Below are 25,188 nucleotides of genomic sequence, written 5' to 3' on the forward strand. Positions count from 1 at the left end.
TTTTTGAAAAAATCCTAAGCCCCGGGGTCACAATTTCATAAAAAATCTGACTTTCGGCAATTCACTCAAAAATGGTGCCAAACTTTTGCAAATGCTCCCCTGAACGGTTTGGAAGTCGAAACAGAAGGCTTTTTATCACAGGAAAAGAAATCAGCCCTTGACAACTTCACCGGTAGAAAAAGATTTTTTGGAAAAAATCCTAAGCCCCGGGGTCACAATTTCATAAAAAATCTGACTTTCGGCAATTCACTCAAAAATGGTGCCAAACGGTTGCAAATGCTCCCCTGAAAGGTTTGGCGATCGAAACAGAAGGCATTTAATCACAGGAAAAGAAATCAGCCCCCGACAACTTCACCGGCAGAAAAAGATTTTTTTGAAAAAATCCTAAACCACTGGGTCACAATTTCATAAAAAATCTGACTTTCGGCAATTCACTCAAAAATGGTGCCGAACTTTGGCAAATGCTCCCCTGAAAGGTTTCGCTGTCGAAACAGAAGGATTTTAATCACAGGAAAAGAAATCAACCCTCGACAACTTAACCGGCAGAAAAATATTTTTTTGAAAAAATCCTAAGCCCCGGGGTCACAATTTCATAAAAAATCTGACTTTCGGCAATTCACTCAAAAGTGGTGCCAAACTTTTGCAAATGCTCCCCTGAGAGGTTTGGTGGTCGAAATAGAAGGATTTTAATCACAGGAAAAGAAATCAGCCCTCGACAACTGAACCGGCAGAAAAAGATTTTTTTGAAAAAATCCTAAGCCCCGGGGTCACAATATCATAAAAAATCTGACTTTCGGCAATTCACTCAAAAATGGTGCCAAACTTTTGCAAATGCTCCCCCGAAAGGTTTCGCGGTCGAAACAGAAGGATTTTAATCACAGGAAAAGAAATCAGCCCTCGACAACTGAACCGGCAGAAAAAGATTTTTTTGAAAAAATCCTAAGCCCCGGGGCCACAATTTCATAAAAAATCTGACTTTCGGCAATTCACTCAAAAATGGTGCCAAACTTTTGCAAATGCTCCCCTGAAAGGTTTCACGGGCGAAACAGAAGGCATTTTATCACGGGAAAAGAAATCAGCCCTCGACAACTGAACCGGCAGAAAAAGATTTTTTTGAAAAAATCCTAAGCCCCGGGGTCACAATTTCATAAAAAATCTGACTTTCGGCAATTCACTCAAAAATGGTGCCAAACTTTTGCAAATGCTCCCCCGAAAGGTTTCGCGGTCGAAACAGAAGGATTTTAATCACAGGAAAAGAAATCAGCCCTCGACAACTGAACCGGCAGAAAAAGATTTTTTTGAAAAAATCCTAAGCCCCGGGGTCACAATTTCATAAAAAATCTGACTTTCGGCAATTCACTCAAAAATGGTGCCAAACTTTTGCAAATGCTCCCCTGAACGGTTTGGAAGTCGAAACAGAAGGCTTTTTATCACAGGAAAAGAAATCAGCCCTTGACAACTTCACCGGTAGAAAAAGATTTTTTGGAAAAAATCCTAAGCCCCGGGGTCACAATTTCATAAAAAATCTGACTTTCGGCAATTCACTCAAAAATGGTGCCAAACGGTTGCAAATGCTCCCCTGAAAGGTTTGGCGATCGAAACAGAAGGCATTTAATCACAGGAAAAGAAATCAGCCCCCGACAACTTCACCGGCAGAAAAAGATTTTTTTGAAAAAATCCTAAACCACGGGGTCACAATTTCATAAAAAATCTGACTTTCGGCAATTCACTCAAAAATGGTGCCGAACTTTGGCAAATGCTCCCCTGAAAGGTTTCGCTGTTGAAACAGAAGGATTTTAATCACAGGAAAAGAAATCAACCCTCGACAACTTAACCGGCAGAAAAATATTTTTTTGAAAAAATCCTAAGCCCCGGGGTCACAATTTCATAAAAAATCTGACTTTCGGCAATTCACTCAAAAGTGGTGCCAAACTTTTGCAAATGCTCCCCTGAGAGGTTTGGTGGTCGAAATAGAAGGATTTTAATCACAGGAAAATAAATCAGCCCTCGACAACTGAACCGGCAGAAAAAGATTTTTTTGAAAAAATCCTAAGCCCCGGGGTCACAATATCATAAAAAATCTGACTTTCGGCAATTCACTCAAAAATGGTGCCAAACTTTTGCAAATGCTCCCCCGAAAGGTTTCGCGGTCGAAACAGAAGGATTTTAATCACAGGAAAAGAAATCAGCCCTCGACAACTGAACCGGCAGAAAAAGATTTTTTTGAAAAAATCCTAAGCCCCGGGGCCACAATTTCATAAAAAATCTGACTTTCGGCAATTCACTCAAAAATGGTGCCAAACTTTTGCAAATGCTCCCCTGAAAGGTTTCACGGGCGAAACAGATGGCTTTTTATCACAGGAAAAGAAATCAGCCCTTGACAACTTCACCGGTAGAAAAAGATTTTTTGGAAAAAATCCTAAGCCCCGGGGTCACAATTTCATAAAAAATCTGACTTTCGGCAATTCACTCAAAAATGGTGCCAAACGGTTGCAAATGCTCCCCTGAAAGGTTTGGCGATCGAAACAGAAGGCATTTAATCACAGGAAAAGAAATCAGCCCCCGACAACTTCACCGGCAGAAAAAGATTTTTTTGAAAAAATCCTAAACCACTGGGTCACAATTTCATAAAAAATCTGACTTTCGGCAATTCACTCAAAAATGGTGCCGAACTTTGGCAAATGCTCCCCTGAAAGGTTTCGCTGTCGAAACAGAAGGATTTTAATCACAGGAAAAGAAATCAACCCTCGACAACTTAACCGGCAGAAAAATATTTTTTTGAAAAAATCCTAAGCCCCGGGGTCACAATTTCATAAAAAATCTGACTTTCGGCAATTCACTCAAAAGTGGTGCCAAACTTTTGCAAATGCTCCCCTGAGAGGTTTGGTGGTCGAAATAGAAGGATTTTAATCACAGGAAAAGAAATCAGCCCTCGACAACTGAACCGGCAGAAAAAGATTTTTTTGAAAAAATCCTAAGCCCCGGGGTCACAATATCATAAAAAATCTGACTTTCGGCAATTCACTCAAAAATGGTGCCAAACTTTTGCAAATGCTCCCCCGAAAGGTTTCGCGGTCGAAACAGAAGGATTTTAATCACAGGAAAAGAAATCAGCCCTCGACAACTGAACCGGCAGAAAAAGATTTTTTTGAAAAAATCCTAAGCCCCGGGGCCACAATTTCATAAAAAATCTGACTTTCGGCAATTCACTCAAAAATGGTGCCAAACTTTTGCAAATGCTCCCCTGAAAGGTTTCACGGGCGAAACAGAAGGCATTTTATCACGGGAAAAGAAATCAGCCCTCGACAACTGAACCGGCAGAAAAAGATTTTTTTGAAAAAATCCTAAGCCCCGGGGTCACAATTTCATAAAAAATCTGACTTTCGGCAATTCACTCAAAAATGGTGCCAAACTTTTGCAAATGCTCCCCCGAAAGGTTTCGCGGTCGAAACAGAAGGATTTTAATCACAGGAAAAGAAATCAGCCCTCGACAACTGAACCGGCAGAAAAAGATTTTTTTGAAAAAATCCTAAGCCCCGGGGTCACAATTTCATAAAAAATCTGACTTTCGGCAATTCACTCAAAAATGGTGCCAAACTTTTGCAAATGCTCCCCTGAACGGTTTGGAAGTCGAAACAGAAGGCTTTTTATCACAGGAAAAGAAATCAGCCCTTGACAACTTCACCGGTAGAAAAAGATTTTTTGGAAAAAATCCTAAGCCCCGGGGTCACAATTTCATAAAAAATCTGACTTTCGGCAATTCACTCAAAAATGGTGCCAAACGGTTGCAAATGCTCCCCTGAAAGGTTTGGCGATCGAAACAGAAGGCATTTAATCACAGGAAAAGAAATCAGCCCCCGACAACTTCACCGGCAGAAAAAGATTTTTTTGAAAAAATCCTAAACCACGGGGTCACAATTTCATAAAAAATCTGACTTTCGGCAATTCACTCAAAAATGGTGCCGAACTTTGGCAAATGCTCCCCTGAAAGGTTTCGCTGTTGAAACAGAAGGATTTTAATCACAGGAAAAGAAATCAACCCTCGACAACTTAACCGGCAGAAAAATATTTTTTTGAAAAAATCCTAAGCCCCGGGGTCACAATTTCATAAAAAATCTGACTTTCGGCAATTCACTCAAAAGTGGTGCCAAACTTTTGCAAATGCTCCCCTGAGAGGTTTGGTGGTCGAAATAGAAGGATTTTAATCACAGGAAAAGAAATCAGCCCTCGACAACTGAACCGGCAGAAAAAGATTTTTTTGAAAAAATCCTAAGCCCCGGGGTCACAATATCATAAAAAATCTGACTTTCGGCAATTCACTCAAAAATGGTGCCAAACTTTTGCAAATGCTCCCCCGAAAGGTTTCGCGGTCGAAACAGAAGGATTTTAATCACAGGAAAAGAAATCAGCCCTCGACAACTGAACCTGCAGAAAAAGATTTTTTTGAAAAAATCCTAAGCCCCGGGGCCACAATTTCATAAAAAATCTGACTTTCGGCAATTCACTCAAAAATGGTGCCAAACTTTTGCAAATGCTCCCCTGAAAGGTTTCACGGGCGAAACAGAAGGCATTTTATCACGGGAAAAGAAATCAGCCCTCGACAACTGAACCGGCAGAAAAAGATTTTTTTGAAAAAATCCTAAGGCCCGGGGTCACAATTTCATAAAAAATCTGACTTTCGGCAATTCACTCAAAAATGGTGCCAAACTTTTGCAAATGCTCCCCCGAAAGGTTTCGCGGTCGAAACAGAAGGATTTTAATCACAGGAAAAGAAATCAGCCCTCGACAACTGAACCGGCAGAAAAAGATTTTTTTGAAAAAATCCTAAGCCCCGGGGCCACAATTTCATAAAAAATCTGACTTTCGGCAATTCACTCAAAAATGGTGCCAAACTTTTGCAAATGCTCCCCTGAAAGGTTTCACGGGCGAAACAGAAGGCATTTTATCACGGGAAAAGAAATCAGCCCTCGACAACTGAACCGGCAGAAAAAGATTTTTTTGAAAAAATCCTAAGCCCCGGGGTCACAATTTCATAAAAAATCTGACTTTCGGCAATTCACTCAAAAATGGTGTCAAACGGTTGGAAATGCTACCCTGAAAGGTTTGGCGATCGAAACAGAAGGCATTTAATCACGGGAAAAGAAATCAGCCCCCGACAACTGAACCGGCAGAAAAAGATTTTTTTGAAAAAATCCTAAGCCCCGGGGTCACAATTTCATAAAAAATCTGACTTTCGGCAATTCACTCAAAAATGGTGCCAAACAGTTGCAAATGCTCCCCTAAGAGGTTTGGCGGTCGAAACAGAAGGATTTTAATCACAGAAAAAGAAATCAGCCCTCGACAACTTCATCAGCATAAAAATATTTTTTCTAAAAAATCCTAAGCCCCGGGGTCACAATTTCATAAAAAATCTGACTTTCGGCAATTCACTCAAAAATGGTGCCAAACTTTTGCAAATGCTCCTCATAAAGGTTTGGCGGTCGAAACAGAAGGCTTTTTATCACAGGAAAAGAAAGCTGCCCTCGACAACTTCACCGGCAGAAAAAGATTTTTTTGAAAAAATCCTAAGCCCCGGGGTCACAATTTCATAAAAAATCTGACTTTCGGCAATTCACTCAAAAATGGTGCCAAACTTTTGCAAATGCTCCCCATAAAGGTTTGGCGGTCGAAACAGAAGGCTTTTTATCACAGGAAAAGAAAGCTGCCCTCGACAACTTCACCGGCAGAAAAAGATTTTTTGGAAAAAAATCCTAAGCCCCGGGGTCACAATTTCATAAAAAATCTGACTTTCGGCAATTCACTCAAAAATGGTGCCAAACGGTTGCAAATGCTCCCCTGAGAGGTTTGGCGGTCAAAACAGAAGGCTTTTTATCACAGGAAAAGAAAGCTGCCCTCGACAACTTCACCGGCAGAAAAAGATTTTTTTGAAAAAATCCTAAGCCCCGGGGTCACAATTTCATAAAAAATCTGACTTTCGGCAATTCACTCAAAAATGGTGCCAAACTTTTGCAAATGCTCCCCATAAAGGTTTGGCGGTCGAAACAGAAGGCTTTTTATCACAGGAAAAGAAAGCTGCCCTCGACAACTTCACCGGCAGAAAAAGATTTTTTGGAAAAAAATCCTAAGCCCCGGGGTCACAATTTCATAAAAAATCTGACTTTCGGCAATTCACTCAAAAATGGTGCCAAACGGTTGCAAATGCTCCCCTGAGAGGTTTGGCGGTCAAAACAGAAGGATTTTAATCACAGGAAAAGAAATCAGCCCTAGACAACTTCACCGGCAGAAAAAGATTTTTTTGAAAAAATCCTAAGCCCCGGGGTCACAATTTCATTAAAAAATCTGACTTTCGGCAATTCACTCAAAAATGGTGCCAAACTTTTGCAAATGCTCCCCATAAAGGTTTGGCGGTCGAAACAGAAGGCTTTTTATCACAGGAAAAGAAATCAGCCCTCGACAACTGAACCGGCAGAAAAAGATTTTTTTGAAAAAATCCTAAGCCCCGGGGTCACAATTTCATTAAAAATGTGACTTTCGGCAATTCACTCAAAAATGCTGCCAAACGGTTGCAAATGCTCCCCTGAAAGGTTTGCGATCAAAACAGAAGGCATTTAATCACAGGAAAAGAAATCAGCCCTCGACAACTGAACCGGCAGAAAAAGATTTTTTTGAAAAAATCCTAAGCCCCGGGGTCACAATTTCATTAAAAATGTGACTTTCGGCAATTCACTCAAAAATGGTGCCAAACTTTTGCAAATGCTCCCCTGAAAGGTTTCGCGGTCAAAACAGAAGGCTTTTTATCACAGGAAAAGAAATCAGCCCTCGACAACTTCACCGGCAGAAAAAGATTTTTTTGAAAAAATCCTAAGCCCCGGGGTCACAATTTCATAAAAAATCTGACTTTCGGTTATTCACTCAAAAATGGTGCCAAACTTTTGCAAATGCTCCCCTGAACGGTTTGGAGGTCGAAACAGAAGGCTTTTTATCACAGGAAAAGAAATCAGCCCTTGACAACTTCACCGGTAGAAAAAGATTTTTTGTAAAAAATCCTAAGCCACGGGGTCACAATTTCATAAAAAATCTGACTTTCGGCAATTCACTCAAAAATGGTGCCGAACTTTGGCAAATGCTCCCCTGAAAGGTTTCACGGTCGAAACAGAAGGATTTTAATCACAGGAAAAGAAATCAGCCCTCGACAACTTAACCGGCAGAAAAATATTTTTTTGAAAAAATCCTACGCCCCGGGGTCACAATTTCATAAAAAATCTGACTTTCGGCAATTCACTCAAAAATGGTGCCAAACGGTTGCAAATGCTCCCCTGAGAGGTTTGGCGGTCGAAACAGAAGGATTTTAATCACAGGAAAAGAAATCAGCCCTCGACAACTGAACCGGCAGAAAAAGATTTTTTTGAAAAAATCCTAAGCCCCGGGGTCACAATTTCATAAAAAATCTGACTTTCGGCAATTCACTCAAAAATGGTGCCAAACTTTTGCAAATGCTCCCCATAAAGGTTTGGCGGTCGAAACAAAAGGATTTTTATCACAGGAAAAGAAATCTGCCCTCAACAACTTCACCGGCAAAAAAAGATTTTTTTGAAAAAATCCTAAGCCCCGGGGTCACAATTTCATAAAAAATCTGACTTTCGGCAATTCACTCAAAAATGGTGCCAAACTTTTGCAAATGCTCCCCTGAACGGTTTGGAGGTCGAAACAGAAGGCTTTTTATCACAGGAAAAGAAATCAGCCCTCGACAACTGAACCGGCAGAAAAAGATTTTTTTGAAAAAATCCTAAGCCCCGGGGTCACAATTTCATAAAAAATCTGACTTTCGGCAATTCACTCAAAAATGGTGCCAAACTTTTGCAAATGCTCCCCTGAAAGGTTTCGCAGTCGAAACAAAAGGATTTTAATCACATTAAAAGAAATCAGCCCTCGACAACTTAACCGGCAGAAAAATATTTTTTTGAAAAAATCCCTAAGCCTCGGGGTCACAATTTCATAAAAAATCTGACTTTCGGGAATTCACTCAAAAATGATGCCAAACGGTTGCAAATGCTCCCCTGAGAGGTTTGGCGGTCGAAATAGAAGGATTTTAATCACAGGAAAAGAAATCAGCCCTCAACAACTGAACCGGCAGAAAAAGATTTTTTTGAAAAAATCCTAAGCCCCGGGGTCACAATTTCATTAAAAAATCTGACTTTTGGCAATTCACTCAAAAATGGTGCCAAACGTTTGCAAATGCTCCCCATAAAGGTTTGGCGGTCGAAATAGAAGGATTTTAATCACAGGAAAAGAAATCAGCCCTCGACAACTGAACCGGCAGAAAAAGATTTTTTTGAAAAAATCCTAAGCCCCGGGGTCACAATTTCATAAAAAATCTGACTTTCGGCAATTCACTCAAAAATGGTGCCAAACGGTTGCAAATGCTCCCCTGAAAGGTTTGGCGATCAAAACAGAAGGCATTTAATCAAAGGAAAAGAAATCAGCCCTCGACAACTGAACCGGCAGAAAAAGATTTTTTTGAAAAAATCCTAAGCCCCGGGGTCACAATTTCATAAAAAATCTGACTTTCGGCAATTCACTCAAAAATGGTGCCAAACGGTTGCAAGTGCTCCCCTGAAAGGTTTGGCGGTCAAAACAGAAGGATTTTAATCACAGGAAAAGAAATCAGCCCTAGACAACTTCACCGGCAGAAAAAGATTTTTTTGAAAAAATCCTAAGCCCCGGGGTCACAATTTCATTAAAAAATCTGACTTTTGGCAATTCACTCAAAAATGGTCCCAAACGTTTGCAAATACTCCCCATAAAGGTTTGGCGGTCGAAACAAAAGGATTTTTATCACAGGAAAAGAAATCAGCCCTCGACAACTGAACCGGCAGAAAAAGATTTTTTTGAAAAAATCCTAAGCCCCGGGGTCACAATTTCATAAAAAATCTGACTTTCGGCAATTCAGTCAAAAATGGTGCCAAACGGTTGCAAATGCTCCCCTGAAAGGTTTGGCGATCAAAACAGAAGGCATTTAATCACAGGAAAAGAAATCAGCCCTCGACAACTGAACCGGCAGAAAAAATCCTAAGCCCCGGGGTCACAATTTCATAAAAAATCTGACTTTCAGCAATTCACTCAAAAATGGTGCCAAACTTTTGCAAATGCTCCCCATAAAGGTTTGGCGGTCGAAACAAAAGGATTTTTATCACAGGAAAAGAAATCTGCCCTTAACAACTTCACCGGCAAAAAAAGATTTTTTTGAAAAAATCCTAAGCCCCGGGGTCACAATTTCATAAAAAATCTGACTTTCGGCAATTCACTCAAAAATGGTGCCAAACTTTTGCAAATGCTCCCCTGAACGGTTTGGAGGTCGAAACAGAAGGCTTTTTATCACAGGAAAAGAAATCAGCCCTCGACAACTTCACCGGCAGAAAAAGATTTTTTTGAAAAAATCCTAAGCCCCGGGGTCACAATATCATAAAAAAACTGACTTGCGGCAATTCACTCAAAAATGGTGCCAAACTTTTGCAAATGCTCCCCCGAAAGGTTTCGCGGTCGAAACAGAAGGATTTTAATCACAGGAAAAGAAATCAGCCCTCGACAACTGAACCGGCAGAAAAAGATTTTTTTGAAAAAATCCTAAGCCCCGGGGTCACAATTTCATAAAAAATCTGACTTTCGGCAATTCACTCAAAAATGGTGCCAAACTTTTGCAAATGCTCCCCTGAAAGGTTTCGCAGTCGAAACAAAAGGATTTTAATCACATTAAAAGAAATCAGCCCTCGACAACTTAACCGGCAGAAAAATATTTTTTTGAAAAAATCCCTAAGCCTCGGGGTCACAATTTCATAAAAAAACTGACTTTCGGGAATTCACTCAAAAATGATGCCAAACGGTTGCAAATGCTCCCCTGAGAGGTTTGGCGGTCGAAATAGAAGGATTTTAATCACAGGAAAAGAAATCAGCCCTCGACAACTGAACCGGCAGAAAAAGATTTTTTTGAAAAAATCCTAAGCCCCGGGGTCACAATTTCATTAAAAAATCTGACTTTTGGCAATTCACTCAAAAATGGTGCCAAACGTTTGCAAATGCTCCCCATAAAGGTTTGGCGGTCGAAATAGAAGGATTTTAATCACAGGAAAAGAAATCAGCCCTCGACAACTGAACCGGCAGAAAAAGATTTTTTTGAAAAAATCCTAAGCCCCGGGGTCACAATTTCATAAAAAATCTGACTTTCGGCAATTCACTCAAAAATGGTGCCAAACGGTTGCAAATGCTCCCCTGAAAGGTTTGGCGATCAAAACAGAAGGCATTTAATCAAAGGAAAAGAAATCAGCCCTCGACAACTGAACCGGCAGAAAAAGATTTTTTTGAAAAAATCCTAAGCCCCGGGGTCACAATTTCATAAAAAATCTGACTTTCGGCAATTCACTCAAAAATGGTGCCAAACGGTTGCAAGTGCTCCCCTGAAAGGTTTGGCGGTCAAAACAGAAGGATTTTAATCACAGGAAAAGAAATCAGCCCTAGACAACTTCACCGGCAGAAAAAGATTTTTTTGAAAAAATCCTAAGCCCCGGGGTCACAATTTCATTAAAAAATCTGACTTTTGGCAATTCACTCAAAAATGGTCCCAAACGTTTGCAAATACTCCCCATAAAGGTTTGGCGGTCGAAACAAAAGGATTTTTATCACAGGAAAAGAAATCAGCCCTCGACAACTGAACCGGCAGAAAAAGATTTTTTTGAAAAAATCCTAAGCCCCGGGGTCACAATTTCATAAAAAATCTGACTTTCGGCAATTCAGTCAAAAATGGTGCCAAACGGTTGCAAATGCTCCCCTGAAAGGTTTGGCGATCAAAACAGAAGGCATTTAATCACAGGAAAAGAAATCAGCCCTCGACAACTGAACCGGCAGAAAAAATCCTAAGCCCCGGGGTCACAATTTCATAAAAAATCTGACTTTCAGCAATTCACTCAAAAATGGTGCCAAACTTTTGCAAATGCTCCCCATAAAGGTTTGGCGGTCGAAACAAAAGGATTTTTATCACAGGAAAAGAAATCTGCCCTTAACAACTTCACCGGCAAAAAAAGATTTTTTTGAAAAAATCCTAAGCCCCGGGGTCACAATTTCATAAAAAATCTGACTTTCGGCAATTCACTCAAAAATGATGCCAAACGGTTGCAAATGCTCCCCTGAAAGGTTTGTAGGTCGAAACAGAAGGCTTTTTATCACAGGAAAAGAAATCAGCCCTCGACAACTTCACCAGCAGAAAAAGATTTTTTTTGAAAAAATCCTAAGCCCCGGGGTCACAATTTCATAAAAAATCTGACTTTCGGCAATTTACTCAAAAATGGTGCCAAACGGTTGCAAATGCTCCCCTGAAAGGTTTGCGATCAAAACAGAAGGCATTTAATCACAGGAAAAGAAATCAGCCCTCGACAACTTCACCGGCAGAAAAAGATTTTTTTGAAAAAATCCTAAGCCCCGGGGTCACTATTTCATAAAAAATCTGACTTTCGGCAATTCACTCAAGAATGGTGCCAAACGGTTGCAAATGATCCCCTGAGAGGAGTGGCGGTCGAAACAGATGGCTTTTTATCACAGGAAAAGAAATCAGCCCTCGACAACTTAAGAGGCAGAAAAAGATTTTTTTGAAAAAATCCTAAGCCCCGGGGTCACAATTTCATAAAAAATCTGACTTTCGGCAATTCACTCAAAAATGGTGCCAAACTTTTGCAAATGCTCCCCTGAAAGGTTTCGCAGTCGAAACAAAAGGATTTTAATCAGATTAAAAGAAATCAGCCCTCGACAAAATAACCGGCAGAAAAAGATTTTTTTGAAGAAATCCCTAAGCCTCGGGGTCACAATTTCATAAAAAATCTGACTTTCGGAAATTCACTCAAAAATGATGCCAAACGGTTGCAAATGCTCCCCTGAGAGGTTTGGCGGTCGAAATAGAAGGATTTTAATCACAGGAAAAGAAATCAGCCCTCGACAACTGAACCGGCAGAAAAAGATTTTTTTGAAAAAATCCTAAGCCCCGGGGCCACAATTTCATAAAAAATCTGACTTTCGGCAATTCACTCAAAAATGGTGCCAAACTTTTGCAAATGCTCCCCTGAAAGGTTTCACGGGCGAAACAGAAGGCATTTTATCACAGGAAAAGAAATCAGCCCTCGACAACTGAACCGGCAGAAAAAGATTTTTTTGAAAAAATCCTAAGCCCCGGGGTCACAATTTCATAAAAAATCTGACTTTCGGCAATTCACTCAAAAATGGTGCCAAACTTTTGCAAATGCTCCCCATAAAGGTTTGGCGGTCGAAACAGAAGGCTTTTTATCACAGGAAAAGAAATCAGCCCTCGACAACTGAACCGGCAGAAAAAGATTTTTTTGAAAAAATCCTAAGCCCCGGGGTCACAATTTCATTAAAAATGTGACTTTCGGCAATTCAATCAAAAATGGTGCCAAACGGTTGCAAATGCTCCCCTGAAAGGTTTGCGATCAAAACAGAAGGCATTTAATCACGGGAAAAGAAATCAGCCCCCGACAACTGAACCGGCAGAAAAAGATTTTTTTGAAAAAATCCTAAGCCCCGGGGTCACAATTTCATAAAAAATCTGACTTTCGGCAATTCACTCAAAAATGGTGCCAAACTTTTGCAAATGCTCCCCTGAAAGGTTTCGCAGTCGAAACAAAAGGCATTTAATCACAGGAAAAGAAATCAGCCCCCGACAACTTCACCGGCAGAAAAAGATTTTTTTGAAAAAATCCTAAGCCCCGGGGTCACAATTTCATAAAAAATCTGACTTTCGGCAATTCACTCAAAAATGGTGTCAAACGGTTGCAAATGCTCCCCTGAAAGGTTTCGCGGTCGAAACAGAAGGTTTTTTATTACAGGAAAAGAAATCAGCCCTCGACAACTGAACCGGCAGAAAAAGATTTTTTTGAAAAAATCCTAAGCCCCGGGGTCACAATTTCATAAAAAATCTGACTTTCGGCAATTCACTCAAAAATGGTGCCAAACTTTTGCAAATGCTCCCCTGAACGGTTTGGAAGTCGAAACAGAAGGCTTTTTATCACAGGAAAAGAAATCAGCCCTTGACAACTTCACCGGTAGAAAAAGATTTTTTGGAAAAAATCCTAAGCCCCGGGGTCACAATTTCATAAAAAATCTGACTTTCGGCAATTCACTCAAAAATGGTGCCAAACGGTTGCAAATGCTCCCCTGAAAGGTTTGGCGATCGAAACAGAAGGCATTTAATCACAGGAAAAGAAATCAGCCCCCGACAACTTCACCGGCAGAAAAAGATTTTTTTGAAAAAATCCTAAACCACGGGGTCACAATTTCATAAAAAATCTGACTTTCGGCAATTCACTCAAAAATGGTGCCGAACTTTGGCAAATGCTCCCCTGAAAGGTTTCGCTGTCGAAACAGAAGGATTTTAATCACAGGAAAAGAAATCAACCCTCGACAACTTAACCGGCAGAAAAAGATTTTTTTGAAAAAATCCTAAGCCCCGGGGTCACAATTTCATAAAAAATCTGACTTTCGGCAATTCACTCAAAAATGGTGCCAAACTTTTGCAAATGCTCCCCCGAAAGGTTTCGCGGTCGAAACAGAAGGATTTTAATCACAGGAAAATAAATCAGCCCTCGACAACTGAACCGGCAGAAAAAGATTTTTTTGAAAAAATCCTAAGCCCCGGGGTCACAATTTCATAAAAAATCTGACTTTCGGCAATTCACTCAAAAATGGTGCCAAACTTTTGCAAATGCTCCCCTGAACGGTTTGGAAGTCGAAACAGAAGGCTTTTTATCACAGGAAAAGAAATCAGCCCTTGACAACTTCACCGGTAGAAAAAGATTTTTTTGAAAAAATCCTAAGCCCCGGGGTCACAATTTCATAAAAAATCTGACTTTCGGCAATTCACTCAAAAATGGTGCCAAACTTTTGCAAATGCTCCCCTGAACGGTTTGGAAGTCGAAACAGAAGGCATTTAAACACAGGAAAAGAAATCAGCCCCCGACAACTTCACCGGCAGAAAAAGATTTTTTTGAAAAAATCCTAAACCACGGGGTCACAATTTCATAAAAAATCTGACTTTCGGCAATTCACTCAAAAATGGTGCCGAACTTCGGCAAATGCTACCCTGAAAGGTTTGGTGGTCGAAATAGAAGGATTTTAATCACAGGAAAAGAAATCAGCCCTCGACAACTGAACCGGCAGAAAAAGATTTTTTTGAAAAAATCCTAAGCCCCGGGGCCACAATTTCATCAAAAATCTGACTTTCGGCAATTCACTCAAAAATGGTGCCAAACTTTTGCAAATGCTCCCCTGAAAGGTTTCACGGGCGAAACAGAAGGCATTTTATCACGGGAAAAGAAATCAGCCCTCGACAACTGAACCGGCAGAAAAAGATTTTTTTGAAAAAATCCTAAGCCCCGGGGTCACAATTTCATAAAAAATCTGACTTTCGGCAATTCACTCAAAAATGGTGCCAAACTTTTGCAAATGCTCCCCCGAAAGGTTTCGCGGTCGAAACAGAAGGATTTTAATCACAGGAAAAGAAATCAGCCCTCGACAACTGAACCGGCAGAAAAAGATTTTTTTGAAAAAATCCTAAGCCCCGGGGCCACAATTTCATAAAAAATCTGACTTTCGGCAATTCACTCAAAAATGGTGCCAAACTTTTGCAAATGCTCCCCTGAAAGATTTCACGGGCGAAACAGAAGGTTTTTTATTACAGGAAAAGAAATCAGCCCTCGACAACTGAACCGGTAGAAGAAAAAAAATTTTAAAAAATCCTAAGCCCCGGGGTCACAATTTCATAAAAAATCTGACTTTCGGCAATTCACTCAAAAATGGTGTCAAACGGTTGGAAATGCTACCCTGAAAGGTTTGGCGATCGAAACAGAAGGCATTTAATCACGGGAAAAGAAATCAGCCCCCGACAACTGAACCGGCAGAAAAATATTTTTTAGAAAAAATCCTAAGCCCCGGGGTCACAATTTCATAAAAAATCTGACTTTCGGCAATTCACTCAAAAATGGTGCCAAACAGTTGCAAATGCTCCCCTGAGAGGTTTGGCGGTCGAAACAGAAGGATTTTAATCACAGGAAAAGAAATCAGCCCTCGACAACTTCATCAGCATAAAAATATTTTTTCTAAAAAATCCTAAGCCCCGGGGTCACAATTTCATAAAAAATCTGACTTTCGGCAATTCACTCAAAAATGGTGCCAAACTTTTGCAAATGCTCCTCATAAAGGTTTGGCGGTCGAAACAAAAGGCTTTTTATCACAGGAAAAGAAAGCTGCCCTCGACAACTTCACCGGCAGAAAAAGATTTTTTTGAAAAAATCCTAAGCCCCGGGGTCACAATTTCATAAAAAATCTGACTTTCGGCAATTCACTCAAAAATGGTGCCAAACTTTTGCAAATGCTCCCCATAAAGGTTTGGCGGTCGAAACAGAAGGCTTTTTATCACAGGAAAGGAAAGCTGCCCTCGACAACTTCACCGGCAGAAAAAGATTTTTTTGAAAAAATCCTAAGCCCCGGGGTCACAATTTCATAAAAAATCTGACTTTCGGCAATTCACTCAAAAATGGTGTCAAACGGTTGGAAATGCTACCCTGAAAGGTTTGGCGATCGAAACAGAAGGCATTTAATCACGGGAAAAGAAATCAGCCCCCGACAACTGAACCGGCAGAAAAATATTTTTTAGAAAAAATCCTAAGCCCCGGGGTCACAATTTCATAAAAAATCTGACTTTCGGCAATTCACTCAAAAATGGTGCCAAACAGTTGCAAATGCTCCCCTGAGAGGTTTGGCGGTCGAAACAGAAGGATTTTAATCACAGGAAAAGAAATCAGCCCTCGACAACTTCATCAGCATAAAAATATTTTTTCTAAAAAATCCTAAGCCCCGGGGTCACAATTTCATAAAAAATCTGACTTTCGGCAATTCACTCAAAAATGGTGCCAAACTTTTGCAAATGCTCCTCATAAAGGTTTGGCGGTCGAAACAAAAGGCTTTTTATCACAGGAAAAGAAAGCTGCCCTCGACAACTTCACCGGCAGAAAAAGATTTTTTTGAAAAAATCCTAAGCCCCGGGGTCACAATTTCATAAAAAATCTGACTTTCGGCAATTCACTCAAAAATGGTGCCAAACTTTTGCAAATGCTCCCCATAAAGGTTTGGCGGTCGAAACAGAAGGCTTTTTATCACAGGAAAGGAAAGCTGCCCTCGACAACTTCACCGGCAGAAAAAGATTTTTTTGAAAAAATCCTAAGCCCCGGGGTCACAATTTCATAAAAAATCTGACTTTCGGCAATTCACAAAAAAATGGTGCCAAACTTTTGCAAATGCTCCCCTGAACGGTTTGGAAGTCGAAACAGAAGGCTTTTTATCACAGGAAAAGAAATCAGCCCTTGACAACTTCACCGGTAGAAAAAGATTTTTTGGAAAAAATCCTAAGCCCCGGGGTCACAATTTCATAAAAAATCTGACTTTCGGCAATTCACTCAAAAATGGTGCCAAACGGTTGCAAATGCTCCCCTGAAAGGTTTGGCGATCGAAACAGAAGGCATTTAATCACAGGAAAAGAAATCAGCCCCCGACAACTTCACCGGCAGAAAAAGATTTTTTTGAAAAAATCCTAAACCACGGGGTCACAATTTCATAAAAAATCTGACTTTCGGCAATTCACTCAAAAATGGTGCCGAACTTTGGCAAATGCTCCCCTGAGAGGTTTGGTGGTCGAAATAGAAGGATTTTAATCACAGGAAAAGAAATCAGCCCTCGACAACTGAACCGGCAGAAAAAGATTTTTTTGAAAAAATCCTAAGCCCCGGGGTCACAATATCATAAAAAATCTGACTTTCGGCAATTCACTCAAAAATGGTGCCAAACTTTTGCAAATGCTCCCCCGAAAGGTTTCGCGGTCGAAACAGAAGGATTTTAATCACAGGAAAAGAAATCAGCCCTCGACAACTGAACCGGCAGAAAAAGATTTTTTTGAAAAAATCCTAAGCCCCGGGGCCACAATTTCATCAAAAATCTGACTTTCGGCAATTCACTCAAAAATGGTGCCAAACTTTTGCAAATGCTCCCCTGAAAGGTTTCACGGGCGAAACAGAAGGCATTTTATCACGGGAAAAGAAATCAGCCCTCGACAACTGAACCGGCAGAAAAAGATTTTTTTGAAAAAATCCTAAGCCCCGGGGTCACAATTTCATAAAAAATCTGACTTTCGGCAATTCACTCAAAAATGGTGCCAAACTTTTGCAAATGCTCCCCCGAAAGGTTTCGCGGTCGAAACAGAAGGATTTTAATCACAGGAAAAGAAATCAGCCCTCGACAACTGAACCGGCAGAAAAAGATTTTTTTGAAAAAATCCTAAGCCCCGGGGCCACAATTTCATAAAAAATCTGACTTTCGGCAATTCACTCAAAAATGGTGCCAAACTTTTGCAAATGCTCCCCTGAAAGATTTCACGGGCGAAACAGAAGGCATTTTATCACGGGAAAAGAAATCAGCCCTCGACAACTGAACCGGCAGAAAAAGATTTTTTTGAAAAAATCCTAAGCCCCGGGGTCACAATTTCATAAAAAATCTGACTTTCGGCAATTCACTCAAAAATGGTACCAACCATTTGCAAATGCTCCCCTGAAAGGTTTCGCGGTCGAAACAGAAGGTTTTTTATTACAGGAAAAGAAATCAGCCCTCGACAACTGAACCGGTAGAAAAAAAAATTTTTTTAAAAATCCTAAGCCCCGGGGTCACAATTTCATAAAAAATCTGACTTTCGGCAATTCACTCAAAAATGGTGTCAAACGGTTGGAAATGCTACCCTGAAAGGTTTGGCGATCGAAACAGAAGGCATTTAATCACGGGAAAAGAAATCAGCCCCCGACAACTGAACCGGCAGAAAAATATTTTTTAGAAAAAATCCTAAGCCCCGGGGTCACAATTTCATAAAAAATCTGACTTTCGGCAATTCACTCAAAAATGGTGCCAAACAGTTGCAAATGCTCCCCTGAGAGGTTTGGCGGTCGAAACAGAAGGATTTTAATCACAGGAAAAGAAATCAGCCCTCGACAACTTCATCAGCATAAAAATATTTTTTCTAAAAAATCCTAAGCCCCGGGGTCACAATTTCATAAAAAATCTGACTTTCGGCAATTCACTCAAAAATGGTGCCAAACTTTTGCAAATGCTCCTCATAAAGGTTTGGCGGTCGAAACAAAAGGCTTTTTATCACAGGAAAAGAAAGCTGCCCTCGACAACTTCACCGGCAGAAAAAGATTTTTTTGAAAAAATCCTAAGCCCCGGGGTCACAATTTCATAAAAAATCTGACTTTCGGCAATTCACTCAAAAATGGTGCCAAACTTTTGCAAATGCTCCCCATAAAGGTTTGGCGGTCGAAACAGAAGGCTTTTTATCACAGGAAAAAAAAAGCTGCCCTCGACAACTTCACCGGCAGAAAAAGATTTTTTTGAAAAAATCCTAAGCCCCGGGGTCACAATTTCATAAAAAATCTGACTTTCGGCAATTCACTCAAAAATGGTGCCAAACTTTTGCAAATGCTCCCCTGAAAGATTTCACGGGTGAAACAGAAGGCATTTTATCACGGGAAAAGAAATCAGCCCTCGACAACTGAACCGGCAGAAAAAGATTTTTTTGAAAAAATCCTAAGCCCCGGGGTCACAATTTCATAAAAAATCTGACTTTCGGCAATTCACTCAAAAATGGTACCAACCATTTGCAAATGCTCCCCTGAAAGGTTTCGCGGTCGAAACAGAAGGTTTTTTATTACAGGAAAAGAAATCAGCCCTCGACAACTGAACCGGTAGAAAAAAAAAATTTTTTAAAAATCCTAAGCCCCGGGGTCACAATTTCATAAAAAATCTGACTTTCGGCAATTCACTCAAAAATGGTGCCAAACAGTTGCAAATGCTCCCCTGAGAGGTTTGGCGGTCGAAACAGAAGGATTTTAATCACAGGAAAAGAAATCAGCCCTCGACAACTTCATCAGCATAAAAATATTTTTTCTAAAAAATCCTAAGCCCCGGGGTCACAATTTCATAAAAAATCTGACTTTCGGCAATTCACTCAAAAATGGTGCCAAACTTTTGCAAACGCTCCTCATAAAGGTTTGGCGGTCGAAACAAAAGGCTTTTTATCACAGGAAAAGAAAGCTGCCCTCGACAACTTCACCGGCAGAAAAAGATTTTTTTGAAAAAATCCTAAGCCCCGGGGTCACAATTTCATAAAAAATCTGACTTTCGGCAATTCACTCAAAAATGGTGCCAAACTTTTGCAAATGCTCCCCATAAAGGTTTGGCGGTCGAAACAGAAGGCTTTTTATCACAGGAAAAAAAAAGCTGCCCTCGACAACTTCACCGGCAGAAAAAGATTTTTTTGAAAAAATCCTAAGCCCCGGGGTCACAATTTCATAAAAAATCTGACTTTCGGCAATTCACTCAAAAATGGTGCCAAACTTTTGCAAATGCTCCCCTGAAAGATTTCACGGGCGAAACAGAAGGCATTTTATCACGGGAAAAGAAATCAGCCCTCGACAACTGAACCGGCAGAAAAAGATTTTTTTGAAAAAATCCTAAGCCCCGGGGTCACAATTTCATAAAAAATCTGACTTTCGGCAATTCACTCAAAAATGGTACCAACCATTTGCAAATGCTCCCCTGAAAGGTTTCGCGGTCGAAACAGAAGGTTTTTTATTACAGGAAAAGAAATCAGCCCTCGACAACTGAACCGGTAGAAAAAAAAATTTTTTTTAAAATCCTAAGCCCCGGGGTCACAATTTCATAAAAAATCTGACTTTCGGCAATTCACTCAAAAATGGTGCCAAACAGTTGCAAATGCTCCCCTGAGAGGTTTGGCGGTCGAAACAGAAGGATTTTAATCACAGGAAAAGAAATCAGCCCTCGACAACTTCATCAGCATAAAAATATTTTTTCTAAAAAATCCTAAGCCCCGGGGTCACAATTTCATAAAAAATCTGACTTTCGGCAATTCACTCAAAAATGGTGCCAAACTTTTGCAAATGCTCCTCATAAAGGTTTGGCGGTCGAAACAAAAGGCTTTTTATCACAGGAAAAGAAAGCTGCCCTCGACAACTTCACCGGCAGAAAAAGATTTTTTTGAAAAAATCCTAAGCCCCGGGGTCACAATTTCATAAAAAATCTGACTTTCGGCAATTCACTCAAAAATGGTGCCAAACTTTTGCAAATGCTCCCCTGAAAGGTTTCGCGGTCAAAACAGAAGGCTTTTTATCACAGGAAAAGAAATCAGCCCTCGACAACTTCACCGGCAGAAAAAGATTTTTTTGAAAAAATCCTAAGCCCCGGGGTCACAATTTCATAAAAAATCTGACTTTCGGCAATTCACTCAAAAATGGTGCCAAACTTTTGCAAATGCTCCCCTGAACGGTTTGGAGGTCGAAACAGAAGGCTTTTTATCACAGGAAAGGAAAGCTGCCCTCGACAACTTCACCGGCAGAAAAAGATTTTTTTGAAAAAATCCTAAGCCCCGGGGTCACAATTTCATAAAAAATCTGACTTTCGGCAATTCACTCAAAAATGGTGTCAAACGGTTGGAAATGCTACCCTGAAAGGTTTGGCGATCGAAACAGAAGGCATTTAATCACGGGAAAAGAAATCAGCCCCCGACAACTGAACCGGCAGAAAAATATTTTTTAGAAAAAATCCTAAGCCCCGGGGTCACAATTTCATAAAAAATCTGACTTTCGGCAATTCACTCAAAAATGGTGCCAAACAGTTGCAAATGCTCCCCTGAGAGGTTTGGCGGTCGAAACAGAAGGATTTTAATCACAGGAAAAGAAATCAGCCCTCGACAACTTCATCAGCATAAAAATATTTTTTCTAAAAAATCCTAAGCCCCGGGGTCACAATTTCATAAAAAATCTGACTTTCGGCAATTCACTCAAAAATGGTGCCAAACTTTTGCAAATGCTCCTCATAAAGGTTTGGCGGTCGAAACAAAAGGCTTTTTATCACAGGAAAAGAAAGCTGCCCTCGACAACTTCACCGGCAGAAAAAGATTTTTTTGAAAAAATCCTAAGCCCCGGGGTCACAATTTCATAAAAAATCTGACTTTCGGCAATTCACTCAAAAATGGTGCCAAACTTTTGCAAATGCTCCCCATAAAGGTTTGGCGGTCGAAACAGAAGGCTTTTTATCACAGGAAAGGAAAGCTGCCCTCGACAACTTCACCGGCAGAAAAAGATTTTTTTGAAAAAATCCTAAGCCCCGGGGTCACAATTTCATAAAAAATCTGACTTTCGGCAATTCACAAAAAAATGGTGCCAAACTTTTGCAAATGCTCCCCTGAACGGTTTGGAAGTCGAAACAGAAGGCTTTTTATCACAGGAAAAGAAATCAGCCCTTGACAACTTCACCGGTAGAAAAAGATTTTTTGGAAAAAATCCTAAGCCCCGGGGTCACAATTTCATAAAAAATCTGACTTTCGGCAATTCACTCAAAAATGGTGCCAAACGGTTGCAAATGCTCCCCTGAAAGGTTTGGCGATCGAAACAGAAGGCATTTAATCACAGGAAAAGAAATCAGCCCCCGACAACTTCACCGGCAGAAAAAGATTTTTTTGAAAAAATCCTAAACCACGGGGTCACAATTTCATAAAAAATCTGACTTTCGGCAATTCACTCAAAAATGGTGCCGAACTTTGGCAAATGCTCCCCTGAGAGGTTTGGTGGTCGAAATAGAAGGATTTTAATCACAGGAAAAGAAATCAGCCCTCGACAACTGAACCGGCAGAAAAAGATTTTTTTGAAAAAATCCTAAGCCCCGGGGTCACAATATCATAAAAAATCTGACTTTCGGCAATTCACTCAAAAATGGTGCCAAACTTTTGCAAATGCTCCCCCGAAAGGTTTCGCGGTCGAAACAGAAGGATTTTAATCACAGGAAAAGAAATCAGCCCTCGACAACTGAACCGGCAGAAAAAGATTTTTTTGAAAAAATCCTAAGCCCCGGGGCCACAATTTCATCAAAAATCTGACTTTCGGCAATTCACTCAAAAATGGTGCCAAACTTTTGCAAATGCTCCCCTGAAAGGTTTCACGGGCGAAACAGAAGGCATTTTATCACGGGAAAAGAAATCAGCCCTCGACAACTGAACCGGCAGAAAAAGATTTTTTTGAAAAAATCCTAAGCCCCGGGGTCACAATTTCATAAAAAATCTGACTTTCGGCAATTCACTCAAAAATGGTGCCAAACTTTTGCAAATGCTCCCCCGAAAGGTTTCGCGGTCGAAACAGAAGGATTTTAATCACAGGAAAAGAAATCAGCCCTCGACAACTGAACCGGCAGAAAAAGATTTTTTTGAAAAAATCCTAAGCCCCGGGGCCACAATTTCATAAAAAATCTGACTTTCGGCAATTCACTCAAAAATGGTGCCAAACTTTTGCAAATGCTCCCCTGAAAGATTTCACGGGCGAAACAGAAGGCATTTTATCACGGGAAAAGAAATCAGCCCTCGACAACTGAACCGGCAGAAAAAGATTTTTTTGAAAAAATCCTAAGCCCCGGGGTCACAATTTCATAAAAAATCTGACTTTCGGCAATTCACTCAAAAATGGTACCAACCATTTGCAAATGCTCCCCTGAAAGGTTTCGCGGTCGAAACAGAAGGTTTTTTATTACAGGAAAAGAAATCAGCCCTCGACAACTGAACCGGTAGAAAAAAAAATTTTTTTAAAAATCCTAAGCCCCGGGGTCACAATTTCATAAAAAATCTGACTTTCGGCAATTCACTCAAAAATGGTGTCAAACGGTTGGAAATGCTACCCTGAAAGGTTTGGCGATCGAAACAGAAGGCATTTAATCACGGGAAAAGAAATCAGCCCCCGACAACTGAACCGGCAGAAAAATATTTTTTAGAAAAAATCCTAAGCCCCGGGGTCACAATTTCATAAAAAATCTGACTTTCGGCAATTCACTCAAAAATGGTGCCAAACAGTTGCAAATGCTCCCCTGAGAGGTTTGGCGGTCGAAACAGAAGGATTTTAATCACAGGAAAAGAAATCAGCCCTCGACAACTTCATCAGCATAAAAATATTTTTTCTAAAAAATCCTAAGCCCCGGGGTCACAATTTCATAAAAAATCTGACTTTCGGCAATTCACTCAAAAATGGTGCCAAACTTTTGCAAATGCTCCTCATAAAGGTTTGGCGGTCGAAACAAAAGGCTTTTTATCACAGGAAAAGAAAGCTGCCCTCGACAACTTCACCGGCAGAAAAAGATTTTTTTGAAAAAATCCTAAGCCCCGGGGTCACAATTTCATAAAAAATCTGACTTTCGGCAATTCACTCAAAAATGGTGCCAAACTTTTGCAAATGCTCCCCATAAAGGTTTGGCGGTCGAAACAGAAGGCTTTTTATCACAGGAAAAAAAAAGCTGCCCTCGACAACTTCACCGGCAGAAAAAGATTTTTTTGAAAAAATCCTAAGCCCCGGGGTCACAATTTCATAAAAAATCTGACTTTCGGCAATTCACTCAAAAATGGTGCCAAACTTTTGCAAATGCTCCCCTGAAAGATTTCACGGGTGAAACAGAAGGCATTTTATCACGGGAAAAGAAATCAGCCCTCGACAACTGAACCGGCAGAAAAAGATTTTTTTGAAAAAATCCTAAGCCCCGGGGTCACAATTTCATAAAAAATCTGACTTTCGGCAATTCACTCAAAAATGGTACCAACCATTTGCAAATGCTCCCCTGAAAGGTTTCGCGGTCGAAACAGAAGGTTTTTTATTACAGGAAAAGAAATCAGCCCTCGACAACTGAACCGGTAGAAAAAAAAAATTTTTTAAAAATCCTAAGCCCCGGGGTCACAATTTCATAAAAAATCTGACTTTCGGCAATTCACTCAAAAATGGTGCCAAACAGTTGCAAATGCTCCCCTGAGAGGTTTGGCGGTCGAAACAGAAGGATTTTAATCACAGGAAAAGAAATCAGCCCTCGACAACTTCATCAGCATAAAAATATTTTTTCTAAAAAATCCTAAGCCCCGGGGTCACAATTTCATAAAAAATCTGACTTTCGGCAATTCACTCAAAAATGGTGCCAAACTTTTGCAAACGCTCCTCATAAAGGTTTGGCGGTCGAAACAAAAGGCTTTTTATCACAGGAAAAGAAAGCTGCCCTCGACAACTTCACCGGCAGAAAAAGATTTTTTTGAAAAAATCCTAAGCCCCGGGGTCACAATTTCATAAAAAATCTGACTTTCGGCAATTCACTCAAAAATGGTGCCAAACTTTTGCAAATGCTCCCCATAAAGGTTTGGCGGTCGAAACAGAAGGCTTTTTATCACAGGAAAAAAAAAGCTGCCCTCGACAACTTCACCGGCAGAAAAAGATTTTTTTGAAAAAATCCTAAGCCCCGGGGTCACAATTTCATAAAAAATCTGACTTTCGGCAATTCACTCAAAAATGGTGCCAAACTTTTGCAAATGCTCCCCTGAAAGATTTCACGGGCGAAACAGAAGGCATTTTATCACGGGAAAAGAAATCAGCCCTCGACAACTGAACCGGCAGAAAAAGATTTTTTTGAAAAAATCCTAAGCCCCGGGGTCACAATTTCATAAAAAATCTGACTTTCGGCAATTCACTCAAAAATGGTACCAACCATTTGCAAATGCTCCCCTGAAAGGTTTCGCGGTCGAAACAGAAGGTTTTTTATTACAGGAAAAGAAATCAGCCCTCGACAACTGAACCGGTAGAAAAAAAAATTTTTTTTAAAATCCTAAGCCCCGGGGTCACAATTTCATAAAAAATCTGACTTTCGGCAATTCACTCAAAAATGGTGCCAAACAGTTGCAAATGCTCCCCTGAGAGGTTTGGCGGTCGAAACAGAAGGATTTTAATCACAGGAAAAGAAATCAGCCCTCGACAACTTCATCAGCATAAAAATATTTTTTCTAAAAAATCCTAAGCCCCGGGGTCACAATTTCATAAAAAATCTGACTTTCGGCAATTCACTCAAAAATGGTGCCAAACTTTTGCAAATGCTCCTCATAAAGGTTTGGCGGTCGAAACAAAAGGCTTTTTATCACAGGAAAAGAAAGCTGCCCTCGACAACTTCACCGGCAGAAAAAGATTTTTTTGAAAAAATCCTAAGCCCCGGGGTCACAATTTCATAAAAAAT

Source organism: Podarcis muralis, chromosome 8, assembly GCF_964188315.1.
Source record: "Podarcis muralis chromosome 8, rPodMur119.hap1.1, whole genome shotgun sequence".
NCBI classification, from domain to species: Eukaryota; Metazoa; Chordata; class Lepidosauria; order Squamata; family Lacertidae; genus Podarcis; species Podarcis muralis.